Source organism: Capsicum annuum, chromosome 6 (genome assembly GCF_002878395.1).
Source record: "Capsicum annuum cultivar UCD-10X-F1 chromosome 6, UCD10Xv1.1, whole genome shotgun sequence".
Taxonomy (NCBI): domain Eukaryota; kingdom Viridiplantae; phylum Streptophyta; class Magnoliopsida; order Solanales; family Solanaceae; genus Capsicum; species Capsicum annuum.
Genome location: NC_061116.1, coordinates 43,992,083 through 44,012,703, shown reverse-complemented (window position 1 = coordinate 44,012,703; position 20,621 = coordinate 43,992,083). Strand labels below are relative to the sequence as shown.

The 20,621-nt window shown below is 34.2% G+C and overlaps 1 pseudogene; it reads right to left on the bottom strand.

Moving 5' to 3' along the window:
* Positions 1-2,728: 2,728 nt before the first annotated feature.
* LOC107874363 lies at positions 2,729-18,937 on the bottom strand (annotated as a pseudogene).
* Positions 18,938-20,621: the final 1,684 nt, after the last annotated feature.

Here is a 20,621-nt window from a genome sequence, read left to right as displayed (position 1 = left end):
AAATTATAAATGGGGATTTGAATTATGATGTCTATATGTTATTTAGTATCATATGAATGGATTATATCCAAGTGTTCGATAAATTGCTCATGTGAACTAGAAAGGGAAACAAAATCATGTCATGTTAGCTTATGTGCAAGTTATATCATTCAAGTATTTGATAAAATGTCTCCATGAATGAGTTATGATCAAGTGCATATGGTTATGCTTTTCAAGTTTATGCTATGATTTATTTTCATGTTATCGAGTCCTGGGGGTATTCAATATCCAAAAACTTAGCTGTTTACCCAGAGCTATAGTAGTTACAGAATAGTTTCAGTAGTACTTAATAATCATTCTCACTTCATCCTTCAGTTCAAAACTCAGTAGTATTCAGTTCAAAACCTAGGAGTATTCAGTCCAGAACTCAGTAAACTCAACCAGTTCATAGAATTCAGTCAGTAACCAGTTCAGTACTCAGTGAAATCAGTCTAGTTTAGTTAGACAGCACAATCAGTAACAGTTCAGTCAGGCCTAGAACAGTTTAAAAATCAATTCAATATCTTTCAGTTGGGAGTAATATTCAACACCGAGCGAATCCAGTGATGGGGGAATTCCTACCAGCATAGGGTTTGACCCTTAGTAGCAATCCCTACGTTACAGAACTACGTAACCAATGTACGTTGAGATATCTTCCTGTCAGATTAGTTTTGATACATCTCATATGAGTTTTCCTACCAGTGAGGGTTGACGAAAGAGTTTTCTATCAGATAGGGTTAACTCAAAGCTTTTCTTTACCCATGGCACGGTACTGACATCCTTTCAACTAGGGTTATAGGTTGGACCCTAATCAGTTCAGAAAGGGGCATATCGGTTAGATGATTACCTTCCACGATCTCAGTTTCAAATTTAGTCTCAGTATAAAACTTAATTTAGTTCTACAGATTTAGGACTTTCAGATACAGTCACTCAGTTCAGTACAGAACTCAGCACAGTTCCACAGAATCAGGACTGTCAGATACAGTCACTCAGTTATCAGTAGTACAATATCAATAAACTCAGATACCAGTTAATTATTATTCAAAACTTAGTATCTAGTATTTCCATTATCTCAATTTCAGTTTACGTATTCATACATATAATCTCATTCAGTATACTCATGCCAATTAGTCAGTATTGTTCATGCATATGAGCCCATACATCTCAGCCTACCTCACTTAGCATACCAGTACATTCAAAGTACTGATGCATGCTTTTCTTTTGTGCTAAGATGTCTTATATCATAGGTTCAGATGCATGGGCTTTTGATCGTACTTAGCAACCTGGACTTTTCAGCAACAGTGTTAGTGGTGAGTCCTCATAGTTTGAGGACATGATTATTGTTTCAGTATCTCAGTTTATCAGTTTTAGTAGTCGAAGTTAGTTGGGGAATTGTCCCATTAACTCCTTGTTCAGATAGTAGAGGCTTTCTTAAACTAGAGTAATTATAGACACATGTTCAGTTTTGGTATTGATGTACCATATTCAATATTTATTTTAGATTTGAACCTTATGGAAAGTTTCCACCTAATTTTTGCATAATTATAGTATTATTATTCAGTTATTAGAGTAGGTGTCAGTCATGGGTTAGCTTGTGGTTCCTCGGGATTATAAACACCGTGTAGTTTCTGGGGTACAGACTCGGGGCGTTACATAGCATGGCCCATTGGAAACAAAAAAAATAACATGAAATATTCTCCAGATCTATCTAGTGAAGGTGCAGTGAAGCAGTAGATGATTTACTAAGTCATTGGCACTTTCACATTAAAAGTATCTACTGGTTGTTGCACATAACTAACCTCGGGGGTAGCGATCCAAGTGAGATGGGTGGATTTTGGGGTGCAATTTTCTTCCAAATCGTTCTCCACGGCCAGTCCTTTTTAATGCTTCTCATATTCCAAATTTGAATAACATACTTTGATGATAAACTTGTCGCCTTTCTGAAACTTCCACCACAGTGAGTCAGCAACCTAATCATTAAGAGAGAGAGCCCAATTTTTGCATCAACCAGCACTTTTAAATCACTTATAAAGCTTCCAAAAATATGTTCTTAAATAATTTGAAAACAATGTTGACCGCTCATCTATGGTACATCCTACTAGCTTTGAACAAGTTTTGGCTATCCTAACAGCTTTGAGCAAGTTTTGGCTATCCTAATAGCTTTTAACAAGTTTTATTTCAATTTATAAAATACCAAAATAATTCATACTATATGGTTTAGGATATAAGAATGGGGCTTATCTTATCATCTCTGGTATTCCATTTATGGATGAGGTAACTACGACCTTAGGAAGCACCAAAACGATTGTTCTTGTAGTAGCTTCTATGTTCAAGGCAATTGTTATTGATTGTAATGAAAATAGAAAATGATAACACCTAAAGATAGCTATAATATTTTTTCCTTCCCTGTGCTTCTATTAAAAAATATACCTTAAGAGAACTATTATACCGTGTACAGGGTACCAAAAGGAAACTCACCATTATTATTTTTTTAAAATTGATATGGTTACTATTAAGAAATTTGTACTGAGAGTGCAATAACAATTTATTTCTATAAAAAAGTGATGGGATAAATAAAACTGAAATGTATTAAAATTGAAGTACCACCTCAATAGGGCTTGCATAGAAAGCTCAAGCAATTTTCTAATAGCTATCAGCTTCTACAATTGCAATGGTGCCATTTATTTTGCAACAATAAAAAGGAAATTGATCAAAGCCATACCATAGCCCAAAAACCAAGTGAATGAAGTATTTGCTTCTTATTTTTCAAGTGAAATTCTAGTATCATGTCAACAACGGAAGTATCCTCCCTTATAATGTTTACCAAGAACCCAGCTATAGTTGCATTAAACGAGAATCCCCTTCCTTCATGAAAAATACCATTTCAGTAATTTTTTTTTCACCAGAGAAATCCTTGCACAATTACATTGTTAGTGATATCGTCAGGAAAACAACTGTTGTCTTCTATTTTTCTAAGGATATCTTTAGCTTCATCAGACAATCCTTCAAGACAAAATTCATTTATTATTACTATTTGTTTTCTCACATTTGAAAGCAATCCAATAAAATAAAGTTCTCAAAAATAGCATGATCTTTGATGAGATTACCATATTTACACAATCTATTAAAGAGATACATAGCTTCTTCAACAAGTTCATACTTAAACTAACCACTGAGAAAAGTGTCATGAGTGCATGTATCAGGTTTGATCTTGATAGATAGCACGTTGACATCAATTCGTTTTGCATTACTAATTTTTCCAACTTCAAACAAACAATGCAAGATAGTATTGTAGGTAACAATATCAGGTTTAGATCCCTTTGAGAAATTTCATGAAACAATTGCATAGCCTCAACCATTTTCTTTTTCTTATAATATCAATTTATTAGTAAACTGTAGCTAATACTATTAGGTTCAATGTTCTTATCTATCATGATCTAAAACTCTCTTCGATCTTTCCACTTGACCACACAAACAACATCCATCTATTATCACACCGTAGGTGAGTATATTAAGCTCTGCACCTTTTTATACCAAGCATCTCATTACTTCTTTAGCATCTTCAATTTTTCCTTCTTTGCATAGTTCCTCTGCTAGTATGGTAAAGGTGTGCATATTTGGATGAATATTAAGATTCACCATCTTAGAGAACAAAGTCCTAACCTTTTTCCCACTAGTCAAGCTACCACAAACCATCAGTGAGTGAACTATATGTGACTATGCTAGGAGGAATACCTTTTTGCTTCATCTTGCTCAAAAGGTTTATAGCAATATCAAAGTTTCCATCCTTGCCAAAGGCATCTAGAATAATGTTTAGATAACAATGTCATGCTTTGTGGTCCCCTTCTCCATTAACCGGATCAAACTTAAAGTTTTCTCTGTATGACCCATTTTGCTGAGCATATTTATGATGGTTGCATACATGACAACATTAAGTTCACAAATCTTCTCCCTTAACAATTTTTTGAACCATTCAACATCATCTTTAACCTTATTTTCAGCAAATGATCCCTTATTAGTATTGTAATGGTGACAACATTAAATGGGATGTCATTCTTCAAGTAAATGGGTAACACTGAAAATGCAGAACCAATGCAATGCATCGAGAAATAACTGTTAATAATGTTACTCAAGAAAATTCATTAATTGGGATACCCATTTTCTGTACTTCTCAAAAAAAGAAACAATAATGGGGAAATGATGTATATTTATTAGAGTCTTAAATAATTTAAAGAAGTAGACAAGAGAGGGAAGAGGTTTTATTCAGACCATTTTACGGAAGAGGGTAAGAGCATCTTCTAAACATTTGGACCCATTCTCAATATTGATGTATTAAGAATTAATGGATCTCAATGAGAACAACCATGAAAGAGTAAGAAAAAGAGAAGAGAAGAGAGAAAAGAGGAGAAGAGACTAGAGAAAACATTAGTGAAAATGTAATTCTATTATTCAAGTTATATATTCTGAGTAGTACATTATACATACATACATATATATATATACATATATAGAGTAAGAGTTAGTTATCTCTTAAGAAAGTTAAGACTACTAGTTGGTTAGTTAGTTGGTTAGAGATGAAGATATAAGTTAGTTATCACTAACTTCTTCCACTATTCCATTGCTTTACTATTTATAGAATCTGATCATGATTGAGCTTCTTAACCACTCGCTTCAACACTCCCCCTAAAACATAGTATAGTGAAGATGTTTAACATGTCACGTTTGCTTATAAGATATTTATGTTGAACTTTGTTCAAGATCTTAGTTTAAACAACTATTGATTTCTCAGTTGTAGGAATCTATGAAGTTTTGATCAGTCCTGATTGAATATTTTCTCTTACAAAATGGTAGTCTATCACTATATGTTTAGTTCTCTTAGGATTGACAAGATTAGCTTCAATTTGTATTGCTACTTTATTTTTAAAGAAGCCATTAACAAGTAATTGTAGTTGCATACCAGGTTCTTTGATTAAGCCAATTAACCAAGTTAGTTCTGCTACTATAGAAGCTAAACTTTTGTACTCAACTTCTGTTGAGCTCCTTAAAACTGTAGGTTATTTTTTGATTTCCAAGAGGCTAGTGATTCACCAAGCTTGATACTAAATCTTGCAATTGACTTTCTTAAAACACAGGATACAACTTAGTTTGTATCACAATGAGTTGCTAATATATCTTGCCTTTCACTTGAAAGTAAAATATCTTAACTTGGACTTCCCTTGATATATCTGATAACTCTTAGATCTTTTTCTAGATGAGACTATTTTGGTTGCTACAAATACTAACTCAAGGTTTGTACAATATACGAAATATCAGGTCTATTTAAAGTTAGATAAGTAGTTACTAATAAACCTTTGATATGAGTCAGCATCAGTGAGTAGATCATCTTGAGTTTTTGATGAACTTTTGAAATGATCATCATATTTTTTGGTTGTAAACTTAGTAGTTGTGTCCATAGGAATAGTGGCTGGTTTGGCAGAACTTAAACCTATTTCTGGTATAAGTTTTAATGCATACTTCCATTGATACATAAGGATTCTTTTTTCTAATCTAGCAAATTTAGTTCCCAGGAAGAACTTCAATTCTCCCAAGTCATTTATGTTAAAAGCTTTGTATAGTGAAATCTTAGAATTAATGATATCATTGACACCTGTAACTAGAATATCATTAAAATACACCAAGACTACAACTATTCTTACTTGAGTGTTTTTAAGGAATAAACAGTGATCATACTGACTTTTTCTAAAACCACAATTTATAAGAGCTTCGATAAGTTCAGTATTTCATTGCCTAGGTACTTTCTTAGTCCATAGAGTGATTTTAAGAGTCTACATACTTACTCTCCACTAGATCTTAAACCCTTATAACGTCCTCAGTAGATGGTGTTGTTACAAGATTATTTTTAGCATGAAGTTCTTCTAACACCACTTTATATGGACTGAGAGATATAGGTGCAAAATCTTTGACATTTCTTAAAGGGAAGATTTTTTCCCTAAATGAAACATTCCTATGAACAAAAAACACTTTATTATCATTATCATATAATATGTAGCCTTTTTTAGTTTCAGAATAGCCTTTGAGAATGGCTTGTTTGGATCTTTACATGATTTTATTCGTATCATAAAGAAACTTTGCATGACCAAGACAGCCTATAACTCTTAAACTATCAAGAGAAGATTTCTTAGCATGCAACTTTTCATAAGGTGAAATACCATTTAACATATTTGAGGATAGTCTACTGATGATATAGACTACAACTTTAAAATAATGTCCCAAATATATCAAAGGTATATGACCTTGAAATCTGATAACTCTTGTTTCTTCTAAGATATGTCTGTGTTTTCTTGCAGCAATACTATTTTGCGGAGGGGTATATGCACGATACTTTTATAATACCCCACAATTTTAGGCTAGAATGCGAACCATCATTCCTACATGTATAGACCCAAACCCAATGATTATATGTTAATATATCAATTTTATAGTGTGTTTTGGAGATGAATTGAGATCACAAAAATATCCTAACTCAAAGACAACTTGAGAACTTTTCTACTAATTGATTTTTAGTGGATGTACCTACTTGGGTAAACTTTCAATGACCATTACTTGTAGAATATAACAAATTAGATGGCCTACTATATACTAAATGAAAGATGTTCGAGTCTTATATCCAACTCATTCAATTCACCATAATCTGATATCAAAGTATAAGGTTAGGCTTATTTTACTTTAGAGTGATTATCTGTTATAAGGTGATAATAAGTTAATGAGTCGTCAACTAGGTGATGAGCTTTTAACTCAAGTCGTGAACCTTATCCAGTAAATGGCCAAATCTAGCTAGAGATTGATGACTAGGTTGATGAGTTTTCAACAAACTGGCAAGTTGTCAACTTAGTTGTCAACCAAGAAATTCCTGTAATTTGTTTTTATGTTTTAGGGGTATTTTGGTCTTTTTCTCACCTCAAACCCTACCCCTACAACTTAAATTAATCAATAATCCTTGTAAATTGATGTTTATTAGTTTTTCAATGTTTCTTCTCCTCTCCACTCTAAGGAGAGAAATGTTAGTAGTTTCTTCCCCAAAATTCATACTTCCAAAGCTTAGATTCAAGGTGTCACAAATTTGGTTTATCTAAAAGGCATGTTGCTCATTCCTAACTTATATTTTTGAATTGTACCATTTATTTATTCAATGTTCATGTGTTTTCAATGATGATTTTGAACTTGGGTTGAGGTTTTTTAGTGGTTAACACTTGAATTGCTTATTATTTATTTTAAATGGATTATTCATGCTTTAATTGATTATTTTTGGGACTGAATTGATGTATTATGATATTGAATGGAATGGGTGGAATGGGTTTGCCTAAATTTATGGATTTTAGGCTTAGTAATGGTATTAACCTCAACCTACCATATGAACTTAATTTTGAATTTGGATAATTGCATGATTTAACTTATATTTTGAAAATATTGCATTACATTAAAGGATAAATGGAAAAAAAAATAGTTTTTGAAGGCCCTTGGTGGCCATGGTTTGGATTTTAAATGGAACTTGGGAGTCTAATTGTTACATGAATTGGTTTGGCATAATTACATTAGCTTGCAAGCGTACTGGTATAATTATACCATATTGGAAATGCCTTAATAAAGACTACTTGGTTAATGGTTGGCTTATATGCAAATCACTTTAATTGGGCTTAAAAGGAATTATGTAGCTCACTATGAAGGCGTAGGTCCTAGAGAGACCAAAACTGGAAACCACGTTTTCCAATGTTAGAGGTCTATATGACCATGCTCTTAGTGTACACATTATATTTTGGATGTCTATCACCTTGATGTCTTTAAACTTTTCTCAGTCTCCTCAGAACGTGCAGCTAATATGTGGTGGGGCCTTTCCGACAGGGGGAACCAGACCTATATAGCCCATAGGTTCCTTTAAGATACAGCGAGCTACATACTTTAGGTTAATATTTTAATCTCTCATATTCATAGACCTTGTCCCTATCTCGGCATCCTTTATAAATATTGAGCATACGGTTTTGGCTATTTTTTGGTAAATACACTATTTTACCCCTTTCCTTTGAGTTATAAAGTAGTGCTCGCCCCACTGATCATTCCTGGATGCTAAATCATTTCATGATGTAGGGTCTGAGGGCTTTTCTAGTAACAATTTGCAGTTTTAGGTAGTTGGGTACTCTTGTGGATCTGATGTGAAGTGGTGAGCCTCTATCTTTAGAAAGACCGGCTATTTTATTTGTTTCTTTATAGCCTTAGTACTTTTGGATTCTGTTTGTCATATTGTGGGGCATGTCCTGAATTAGTTTGGTATTCTCATTTTAGAGGATTTTATTGGCAAGTATTGGGTTGTTTGTTTGTTTTGATTCCTAGAATTATCACTTGGTTTATCTATCCTTCTTATTGTTATTTTGATTGACTTCAGCTATTTACATTTATGGTGCTCTTGAGGTAAGGCTATGAGAGCTGTCTACAGTCTATGGTGGGCTTGAGATATCCCATCATGGCTAGACCCAGGTTCGGGTTGTGACAAGCGTAGTATCAAAGCATGGTTTAGGGTCATTGCATATCCACAAAACTGTGTTGAATAGAGTCCCTTTTATAGGTGTGTAGTTCTCTACACTTATAAGGGGGTGGCTCCGAGGAATTTAGGAAATATTTCTTGTTCTTTAATACTCTAGATTGTGCAATCGTATTGTCCATATAAAAGTTACCCACATTCTGTCCATGTTTTAATATTATGGGCTATGTCACATTATCGAGGCGATACAAGTGCAAAAGCTTAGATTCCTAATGATGAGGTCCTTTTATATTGAGTCATCAAAAGTTTGTGACATAGTACAAGGACTTTATAGGAGTCCATTAATACATTAAAGTGTATGTGTTCAAGTGTAGACCTCTAGCTTCATGAATCATGTGTTTCAGCCTTAGGTAAGAGGTATGTGTTTAACCCCTTTCAAAAAATTTATTACAGATGTCTCACTTAAGGAGGAAGGTATGTATTTGAATGTTAGGATAATATTTTCATTGGGGGTAGTATGAATTGGAGTGTTATGGCCTATGAGTGGTAAGATAATCCTAAGGTTAGTATCATGAATTCACATATTAGAAGCTCGAGCTAAGGGAATATCTTGAGTGATAAAGGTGGTTTCCATTAAGTGAGTAAAGTGGTATTATACTCTTATGAGTGGCTATGGCTGCAAAAAAACGTGTATATTCTATGTTAGTTATTAGAGAAAGTGATTAGTGATGATAACCTACAATTTGTTCGAAATTGTGAAATCATAGAAAGGGGGAATCAGTGATGTTTATAGAATTTTAAAGGTAGTTTAAAGGTATGTATATGTAAGTAGAAGAGTTTTGAGGAAAGAGAATATGCTAATAAACCAAAATAGGTTATGTTATAAGATTATGATCGACTATCCTGATTATGTGGTCTTACTACATTGAGAGTCCCTTGATATCAAGTAGTTATAAAACAGTCTAGTAGGTTAGATGATGTGTAGTCAATTTTAAAGTGTAGTAGTAATAGTTTGAAGAAGATGTACTTGTAGGCCATAGTTAAGTGGACTAAGGAGTTTACACTGATCAATTTATCCTATATTTTGATGGGCTAGTCCTGCATGTGTGATGTTTTATTAGAAATTCATGATTGGTAATAGATGTTAATCTTGAACTTTAGATGTTGATTCTAGTGATAAGAATGCTAGCTTAGTTGTGTGCTATAGAAATATAGCACTTTTGATGCTTAAAACAAGGAAAATATGTAAGTTTCTGAGGCCTTTTTGTTATATTTGATCTATTTTGGGTATGTTTTGTAGGAAACTATGTTTTGGATGATAAGTTTGTGAAAATGGTGAAAAAAGGTGTTTTGGCCACTTTTGAAGCAATTATGGATGTTTGGGGTGTTTTTCGACTTAATCATGATCAAAATATGTTCGAGAATCAAAGAAAAGCTGGAAAACTGACTCCTGGCACCTACTAAGTTGACCCACAGACTGCAGGTAGGGCCTACAGACTACAGGTAGGACCTATAAACTGCAGGTAGGACCTGACTACAGGTAGGACCTACAAACTGCAGGTAGGACCTACGGACTACAGGTGCACAAAGAGGGAGTCAAAAATCCAAAATAGTGAGGTTGACTTGCAGGATCTATTCCATTCGCAACCTACGGTCTACACCTGCGCCCTTTGCTAGACCACAGGTACCACCTGCACCCTGCCAGCCGTAAGTACAGAGAATCTCTTATTTCATTTTGGATTTGTTTCTAGGGTTTTCTCTTGTACTACAAATACCTATTATGTAATTTTTAGTAGAGGTTACCCACTTTAGATACTCAAAAACATATTTTAATTCCAAGATCCATCTTTGATCTTGGGATTTTCTTGTATTAACTTCAGTTGATTAATCAAGTTAAGGTTTTGGGTTTTTATTCATCTGATTCATGTCAGCCTTCAATCATGAATGTTATTAATTTCTTCACAAGTATGAGCAGCTAAAAAACCACAGCTAGGGTTGTGCAAACCCTGGCTGATTGACGAAGTCGGGGAAGTATGATTATTGAATTAAACTAATACCCATAGCATGCATTGTGGTATCTTCATTAAAATAGTTGTCATACTAGTTCCAAATATTGGGATCCCACCTAGATATTGCTACTCACTCTAAAAGAGGAGTTGTGACTAGGAAAAGATAATGAAAATAATAATTTGGGAGTTAATTGTCGATCCATTTCCGCACAATGGAATATAGTGAATGACTATTAGCCTTTAGCTAATATCTAGAGACGCAAAAGGTAATATTTAACTGGGATCAATATATGGGTTAGTAACGCGACATCCTGAGACTTAAAGGTAAAGGGTAAAATCCATCTACTCTTCCAAAAGATGTAAAAGGTACATAACTTTTCAATTCTGCATGCAAGGTATTGGATTAGCTCAACATCACACGATAAAACTATAGAGTTGAGAAGCTAGGGGAATGCAATCTTAATGTTCACCTATAACTAATTTTAACCAGAGTTAATATTGTTACTTGCTCGATACTGCTACAAAAAAAATTCCCTCCATTTAATTTCCAGTATTACCCATAGACTAGAACTGTTGGTAACTGCAATTCCACATGCTCCCTTAGGATTCGACCCCAACTTAGTTGGGTTACTATATATTTACAGCGACCGTACCATTATCTAAAAAATGGTATTACTTGGACATCTTCACTTAGGGATAGTGATGCGAGATTTATTGGAGTAAATTCGTAGGCTTGAGTTATGTGTGAAAGATCTTAGGTTGATAACTAAAAAATTCCAGTGGATAACTATGATATTTATACATGAGGACTAGTGTTGAAATGATAGATTGTAGCTAAGTCATTAGGTAAGTAAGAGCGTTAGGTATATGCAAATAGGTTGAACCCCAAGTAGCATGTTGTTAGATGAGGTTTCAAGTGTATAAGTGCCATGTATACCTAGTTTATGCTCTTGGCTTTCTTAATATGGAGAAGTCTATGGAGTTTTTATATAGTGCTCTCTAGAGTTGAATTTATGAAAATATACATTGGAGATGTGAGCCCTTGGTATAGTTTTAAAATACTGGTATGTTGTAAGGTTATGCGACTAGAGGTTTAATGCTAGTATACTAAGGAGTGGAGAATGGATTGTTATATGTTAAGAAGTAAGGATGTGTATGCTCATGAGAGTGTGAGTGATAGGGAGATATCTATTGAGTTTAGAGAAAGTTAAGATTAGTATCCCCAAAAAGCAGTGTCTTCATATAATAGTCTTCAGGGGAGAGTTTGATGATGTTCAAACAAAACCTCCTATAAGATGATGATATGGTCACTGTAAAAATATAGTAACGCAATAAAGGTTGGGCTCGAATCCCAAGGGAACACATGACTTTCTAGATCTCAGCAGTCGTAGTCAACGGGAAAAACAAGAAAATTAAATAGGGGGTTTTGATGTAGTAATCTCGAGCAAGTAACTATACTAACTTCGGTTGTAATCATTGTAGGTGAACTTAGGATTGTGTTCCCCCTAGCTTCTCAACTCTGTAGGCTTATTGTTCTCCGCTGAACCAACCTAATACTTTGCATGTGGAATCGATAAGTTATGTACCTTCTGTAGTCTTTTGATCAAGCAGAAGGATTTCACCCTTTACCTTTTGAGTCTCAGTATGTCATGTTACTAACCCTTATCTTGATCCCAGTTAACTATTACCTTTTGGTCTCTAGTTATTAGATGACACCTAACCATATTACTAAGATAAAATAAAGAAGCGTGGATCGATAGTTAAAACTCTAAATTACTGTTTTCTTTATCTTTTCTTAGTCACTGCTCCTCTTTTAGAGTAAGCCACAATATCTAGGTAGGATACTAATGTGTGCACCCATTAAGAAAATGGTCATAACAAAGATAAAGCAATACATTCATGTGTATCCGTTCAGAACAACGAAAGTACTTCCCCTACTTCATCAATTTATCAGGGTGTCCACAACTCTAACTTTGGGTTTTAGTCGCTCATGTTTGTGAGGAAATCAATAACATTCATATTCGAAAGCATAGATGAAATCATAATGATAAGAAGTAATAAAACCCACAACTATAACTGAATTAATAAACAAAATTCAATACAAGAAAATACAAAGATCAAAATTCGATTCTGGAATCAAAATATGTTTGTGAATATCAAGAGTATATTATTCCAACTAAAAGACACATAAAGGGTATTTATAGTACATGAGGAAACCCTAAAACCAAAGACCGAACGAAATAGGAGAAAATTAGGTTAGTGACTACTTATTGTCCATACCCGCAGTCTGTTACCGGGCACAGGTAGTACCTGTGGTCATAGCATTGAGTGTAGGTACAAACCACAGGGACTGGGAGAAAAAATCCTACAAGTTTATCTCTCAGGATTTTGGACTTCAGATACTTGCTTTGCCTACATGGGGCCTGTAGGTCCTACATGCGGCCACATATTGACTTGGTAAGTGCTGGGAGTCATTTTTTCAGCTCTTCTTCTATTCTCGAACATACTTTGATCGCGAACAAGATGGAAAAAATCCCGAATATCCATAATTTCACTGAAAATGCCAAAAAAAAACTTTTCCCACCTTTTTCATGAACTTATCATCCAAAAGATGATTTTCTGCATCTAAGAAAATAACCTCAAAAACTTACATCTTTTTCTCATTTTAAGCATCAAAAGTGCTATATTTCCATAGCACATCAACACCCTTAACTTAGAACATTTTCATGTCCTCAGGCAACAAAACATAACTAAAATAAAAACAAAAACAACGCTTAGCTAGGAGAAACTAAGCTATTCAAGGTAGTCAGTCAACATGTAAAGCTCAAAACACAACATCCCTTTCCAATCTTATTTTTGAAAACCAACTATGTATGAACATGAAGCACAATAATGTTACACAAGGGGATCGAGGTATGGAAATTACATTAGCAACAGACAACTACTCATATATACAAATTACACTACCCGAAACAAGAAAATAGCTAGCAATATGACTCAAGTGCCCTCATAACAAGAATGTCCCACTCGATCATATGATATCATGCATGTCAATGCAGGAACCGTCAAGAGACACTCACACTCAGAAGAGAAGTTCCAATCAATGCACATCAAATACCATAGGCTTGCCCTAATTTTCTTTACCTTAGCATTCAGATAGTCAAGTCAGGATCACTATAGGAATTTTCTCAACTTGTAATGTAGGCTTGGGGTTGGTATGGTACATATGGACATATTAAATAACTAATCCTCCTTGGAACTACACTCACTTTGGGGTCTCATGAACTAGCCAATTTTCACTTTATTTCCGCCCTTGTTTCTCCTTTTTATTATTTTATTCACATTCAAGTTGGGTGCGGTCATTTTATTCTTTATTTTTCTCTTTCTCATAATTTTTATTTTCTTTTTCTTTTCCTTTTCTTTTCTTTTACTACACACCTATCCCTACTAACTTTTTCTCTTATTTTACCCTTCTTCATACCCATTTTACACTCGCACTCATATGATAGCCACCCTCAACTTAGGCATTTTTCCTGAGTTGAGATGCACAATGTCCAAGGAGGACCAAGTCCAAAATAGATTCATTGTACTATAAATGGGAAGGTGAATGATGAAACAAGAAAATCAGCTATAAGGCTTAAAATAGTCATCAAGGGATACAATTCACACATGGAAGGTCATCTATGCTAAACGTGGAATAAAATAAAAAATGACCTATGATCCTTTCCTAATCGAGTATCCTTCAACATTGGCAAGACTAACTAGGAAAGTTCTGAACTCAACACATAGAGGGAACTAGGTAGTATCTCACACACATGGCACTGAGTCAATATTACCAACTACTACCTATTTGGTTCTTTTTTTTGGTTTAATTTAGATTTTTATTAATAATTAAAAAAAATTGTTTCAATATCACTTGACCCAGTCCAAACCGGTTCAAATAAAGCAAGAAAAATTAAACCAAATAAAAACTACAAAGAAATACTTAGTGTAAGTAGGGTTTCCAAAATGGAAGATCCAGTTTCCTTTCCTTCTTGACTTTTACGTCTCTTCTTCCAGAGTCGATTCGCATCACTGTTATTCCTATAATTGTCTTCCTTTTTGATGATTCAGCTCACAATAGTACATCTCTTGGGTTCTTACTTCCAATCTGACCTTTATTCAACTGATTTTTCCAATTTATCTCCAATTGCCAGGTTGAGAATGATGTATTCAAGTGAATGAACAGAACTTTAAGTAAGTTAGTGTATCCTGTACATTTCTTTACTTGTTTCTCCTGTACTCTAGCATCATCACCATTACTGATCAGATCTGCAAGGAAAGAGGTTAGATTCTCCCCTATATCTATGACTTCTTTCTATTGGCTTTGAGGGAAATAACTATTTAATGTATTCTCTTCTTTCTGTTCTTCCTTTGTATTGCTATGAAGTGTAATGTTACTACCCTGTCTTGGCCAATGTTTTCCCTTCATCCTCGTGTTGGTGTAAACCTTAAATATGGACTTTGACATTTATTGCTATTAACAATTGCTTTATATCTTTGATGTAATTGATGAAAGTTAGTGTAAATGACTTCTCCTGAATGTATAGCTAAATTAGCAAGATAATCTTCTAACTTGTTACCTTTTCTGTATATATGCTGATAAATTACTTTATTTCCTACAACAGCTGTTTAATTTTAGAAACTATACTTGCTATAATCTATGGACTTTGCCAGCTTCCTATTAGAATCTTCTGCATTAGGAGTGAATCCATTGGAAATATGACTTTGTCAAATTGTGTATGCCTGCAATGTTTAGCTGCTTGAAGTATTACATTTGCTTCTACTTGCAAACTGTCTGCATGTGTATGTGTTTCTGAACGAGTATATATAATATCCCCTGGATCATCTCTCAGGCAATATGCATAAGAACTCTTTCCCTCAGCTCCTCAAAATGCTCCATCTGTATTGTATTTGACCCATCCCTATTCTGGCATCTCCCATTGCGCTGTTGTGACTTTTATTTTGCATTTAATTCTGTCAAACTCTTCAAATATCTATGGCAATTCCATAGAGAACAAATAGTTTGGTTTCCTAACCTTTAGTAACAATCTAACATTCCTTGTTATGTTATGAATGAGTCTCAAAGCATATGCATTCTTATTATCATGTTTCTTCTTATTTTTCCTCCTCCAAATCTCCCAGAGTATAAAACTAGGTAAGGCCTAAAAATAAGGTTGTTATATTCTCTTAGATCTTTCTTTCAACCATGTAATTACAGTGTTCCTCAAAGTTAATCCTTGAATAGGTATTCCTACAAAAGAAGAAAAGTAGGACCATGTCCTGTTAGCATAAAAATACCTACTAAAAACATGAGTTATTATCTCTACTGCAGGATCATCACAACACCCATATTTTGATAGACCTTGAAATCCCCTCCTTCTAACATTATCATCCACAGAAATTTTGCTCTTCCATAACCTCCACATAAAGAAAGCAATCTTAAAGGGCAATCCTTATACCCATATACACTTGTATGTATCACTAATTTTCCCTTTATCTCTGATATAATGCCAAGCTGGTCTCACTGTAAAAACTCTTTGCTCTTTCAAAGAACAAACTGGTACATTATTTCCCTCTGTTGTTGGAGGTATAACTTTATCCATCATATGTTTAGCCATGTCTAGTTTGAATAATCTTATAAGTGTTTGCTCATCCCATCTTCCCTCCTTTGCCAACTCTTTTACCTGCTTATACTTATCACTAAGCTCACAGTTGCCATCCATGAAAGAATATTGTTCACCTTGACTATTCTAATTATATAACCATATATCTGCATTACCACTCCTCAACTGCCATACTATAAGATACTCTACTAAGTCTGTTGCTAACAATATTTTCTTCCACACTTGTGAACCACTTGCTCCTGTTCTTTACACAACCATTGATGGATGCTCCCTTTTACAATATTTGTTATACATGTACTTACTCCATATGGACTTTGTTGTCCTAAAATTCCACCATAATTTGCAGAAAAGAGCCATAGATATATCTGTTGGCTTTATAAACCCTAGTCCCCCTTTATCCTTTGGTAAACACACCTCCTGTCATCTCACCCAATGTCTACCTCTTTCACTAATTCTTCTGCTCCAGAAAAATTAAGCTAGAGCCTTTTGTAATGTATTTAGCACATTAAGGGGTGGATTCATTACTGAAAGGCGGTGGATTGGTATGCTTTGTAGTACATGTTGGATCAACACTGCTCTTCCACCATAAGATAACAATTTCCCCTTCCATACCTACAATTTATTTGCTATCTTCTTTATCAATTATTGATAGTAATCCCCCTTCTTCCTCATATAGAAAATTAGAAAGCCCAGGTAATTAAAAGGAAATTCTCCTCTTATTATACTTGTAGTTACTTCTGCCATCACCACAATTCCATTTGACACTCCTTTATGCATATATAATGTAGTCTTCCTTTTGTTGATTTTTTGGCTTGATATAGCTTCATATCCTTCTAATGTCAAGGATACCATCTTTAAAGTTGTCATTTCAGCCTTGCATAATATGATCATATCATTAGCAAAAGCTAAGTGATTCAGTTTAGGACTTTCTCTTAGCATTCCAAACAATCTAAATTCCTTAGATAACATAAGCTTCTTCATGTTTACTGACAGAACTTCAATAGCAATAATAAACAAAGAAGGGGATAAAGAATCACCTTGCTTTAATCCTCTTGAAGACTTGAAGAATCCCTTAGGCTGCCCATTTAATAGTATGGAGTACCAATTGTTTTCCAATAACCTGAACACCATATCAATTAACATTTAAGGAAAACCCCATCTTCCTCAATACCTTTGTCAAGAATGACCATTCCACCCTATCATAATCCTTTATCATATCCAATTTCAAGACCATATTAGGTGGCTTTCCTCTTTTTCTAATTTCTAAGATAATTTTATGTACAATCAACACGTTGTACAATACCTGCCTACTCTAGTGAGATGAGTTGAGGAAGTAGACTCTTTATCCTCTCATGAACTATTCTTACTAATATCTTGTTAACAAAATTGCTCAATAAAATGGGTCTCAAATCTGAAAATAAATTCACCACCAATTTTTTTGGTAATAATACCAAGTTGGTATGTGTGATGAATGTTGGAAAAGTATGGCCACAAAAGTAGGCTACCACCATATTCTGAATATCCACCTTGATGATATCCCATGCATCTTGATAAAATGCTTCAGTCAATCCATCAGGTCCCCCAACACTGTTCCTATTTAGGCCCATTATAGTAGATCTAACCTCCCTTTCTATAGGTATTTTTATTATTTCAGTGTTCTATTCTTTAGTTACCACAGTAGGCAATTCATCAATCATTGAAAATTTTTCTGTATCTCCTTCTTTGTTGAACTATTTTTGAAAAAAGTGACAGCTAATTCTGCAATTTCACTTGCTTCTTCCACCCAATCTCCTTCTTCATTTTCTATACTTTTGATCTTGAGCCTATTTCTTCTTCATTTTACTATAATGTGAAATAATTTGGTATTGTTTTCACCATCTTTAAACCACTCGCATCCAGCCTTCTGTCTCCAGTGTTCTTTTTCCCTTTTCAGCTGAATATTTAACTCTGCATGTGCTTTAAACAACTGCTCTCTATTAGCTCTACTTGGATTTTCTTCAAATTGCTTTTCTTTTACCTTGATAATATCTTCTAGAGTTGCAATTTCCTAGAATATATTACCAAAAATATCCTTGCTATACCTTGTTAAAGTAGACTTAGTGTTTTTAAGTTTCTGATGAAACACTACGAAAGGATCTTATATCATCTCTGTTTTCCAGCTGTCCCTAATGATCTTCAAACAAGACTCTTTCTTTACCATAGATTTAGGAATCTAAAAGATTTAATTATCTGCTCCTTTTCCACTCTGCAATGTAATTATAAAGGAGCATGGTCTGACCCACTCCTTGCTAGATGTTCAACCTTCATTACCTGAAATATACTATGTAACCTGTCATTAAAAAAATTATATCAAGACTTTTGAATATGCCCCCCTTATCAGTTCTCCCATTCCACCAGGTGTATTTACTCCCTTTATAAAGAGGTTCTTCCATATTACACATACTAATACACTGATTAAACTCTTGTGTTTCATTAATTGTAACTGGTAAGCCCCCCAAATTTTCCTCTTCATGCCTTATCATATTGAAATCTCCTCCTATTAGCCATGGACTTTAATATGTATCAGCCATATCTACTAAGGAGTCCCATAAAACTTATCTTCCATTGGCATTACACTTAGCATTTACCAAAGTAACTATCACTGACAGATCAGCACTGTGTAAGTGTACTGATAATTGCTGCTCTTCATCCTTCAAAATTGTCACTTCCATATCTTTATGAATAAATGCCCAAATTTTACCTTAAACATTCACTAAAGAATGTTTCAATCCTAATCTCCTCCTGTAATCTTCTATTTGTAGTCTATCCAGAAAGGGTTCCATGATCCCTATGAAATATAATTGAAATCTCTTATGCATCATAATTAATCTATTAAAGGCCTGTTGAGTGTTAACTGACCTTACGTTCCATATTAGTGCATTCATAATTATTTAAACTTGGATGCCTAGCTCCTTGTATTCATAGCTGCTGAACTTATACTATTATTCCTTTTCTTTGTCTTCTTTTGTTTAGCCTTCAAGGTTACAACTTGCTTTGGAGATAAGTCAGCTTCTTTAGCTACTTGATCTATATTATCATCCATTACATTATCATCCAAGTCTTCTTTATCCTCGTTACATGCTTCAACCAGACTTTCTGATTTTATTGCCAAGGGTGAGATCCCCTCCAGCACCAATAATTCCATGGATTCTACATTATACACATGTAACTGCTTATCATTTGTACCCTATTATTCCTCTTAATTACACTTCTGCTGATTTATTATATCGGTGTTATCCTTCTGCACTAGTTTTGTTAACAACTCTTTCTTCTGTTCCTTTTTGTTATGTGTTATTTCTATTATTTGATGCTTCTCTGTTGATTGTTGTCCATCATTTATTTCTTCTGTGCTTTTGCCAAATGTTTCATTGACCCATTCTTTTGTATTGAGTTTGTCCTTATCTGCTTTGTCATAAAGTTTTTTTGCCTGAATTCCTTCACTATTGTGTATAACCTTATCAATCTGCTCATCCAATGCCCCAAATAAATTGGATACTTCCACCCCCTTGTGATTGTTTTCCTCCACTTCACCAAGTATATGGCTATATTTATCTCTCCTATATTTATTTTTCCTCCTCAGGCAATGTTGATTTTTAGTGTTTCCCTTGAATTTATCCTGGTTGTGCTGACTATTCCTTTGTTGATTCTTATCGGTGTCATCTATATTTACTTTTATCTTTTTATTTTCCTCTTTTTGGTTCTCAAATAGTTCTGGATGAGTAGTCAAGCAAGTATCAGCATCATGACTTTGTAAGCAACAATCTTTACAATACTTGGGCATATAGTCATATTAAATCTATACCCATTTTGACTTGATCTCGCCTGTTGTATCATTCTCCTCATTTATTCTTATTCTTCGTGGTAACTCTGCAACTAAATCCACCTCTACTTTAACTCGTACACAACTTGGTCTTGTGTGATTCTTTGTTGCCAGGTCTACAGTGAGTGGATTCCCTACTGCTGATCTAATGGAAAAAATTGCATCTTTTGCAAAAAAATTAGAAGGAAGTTCTGGGAAAGAAATCCATGCTACTGTAATTGTAGTTTCTATATCAGGTTTAAACCATGGATCCCACTTTAGTGTCATTATCTACCAATATCTCCCATTCGGACTGATATAGAAGGTTGTTGTTGATGACAATTAAATGTAATCTTCCAATTCTTCTAACCTTATCAATACATGTCTCTCATCCAAAACTCCTATATTGCATTGTCCTTTGATTCCACATTGGTTTGGAATTGATTTTCTTAGATTATCAATATGAGGTTTTCCACATGAGAACTTTCCAATGATAGCGAATTGAAGTTTTTCCTGCATGATTAGATTCTGAACTTCTGATGATTTCCATGTGATTG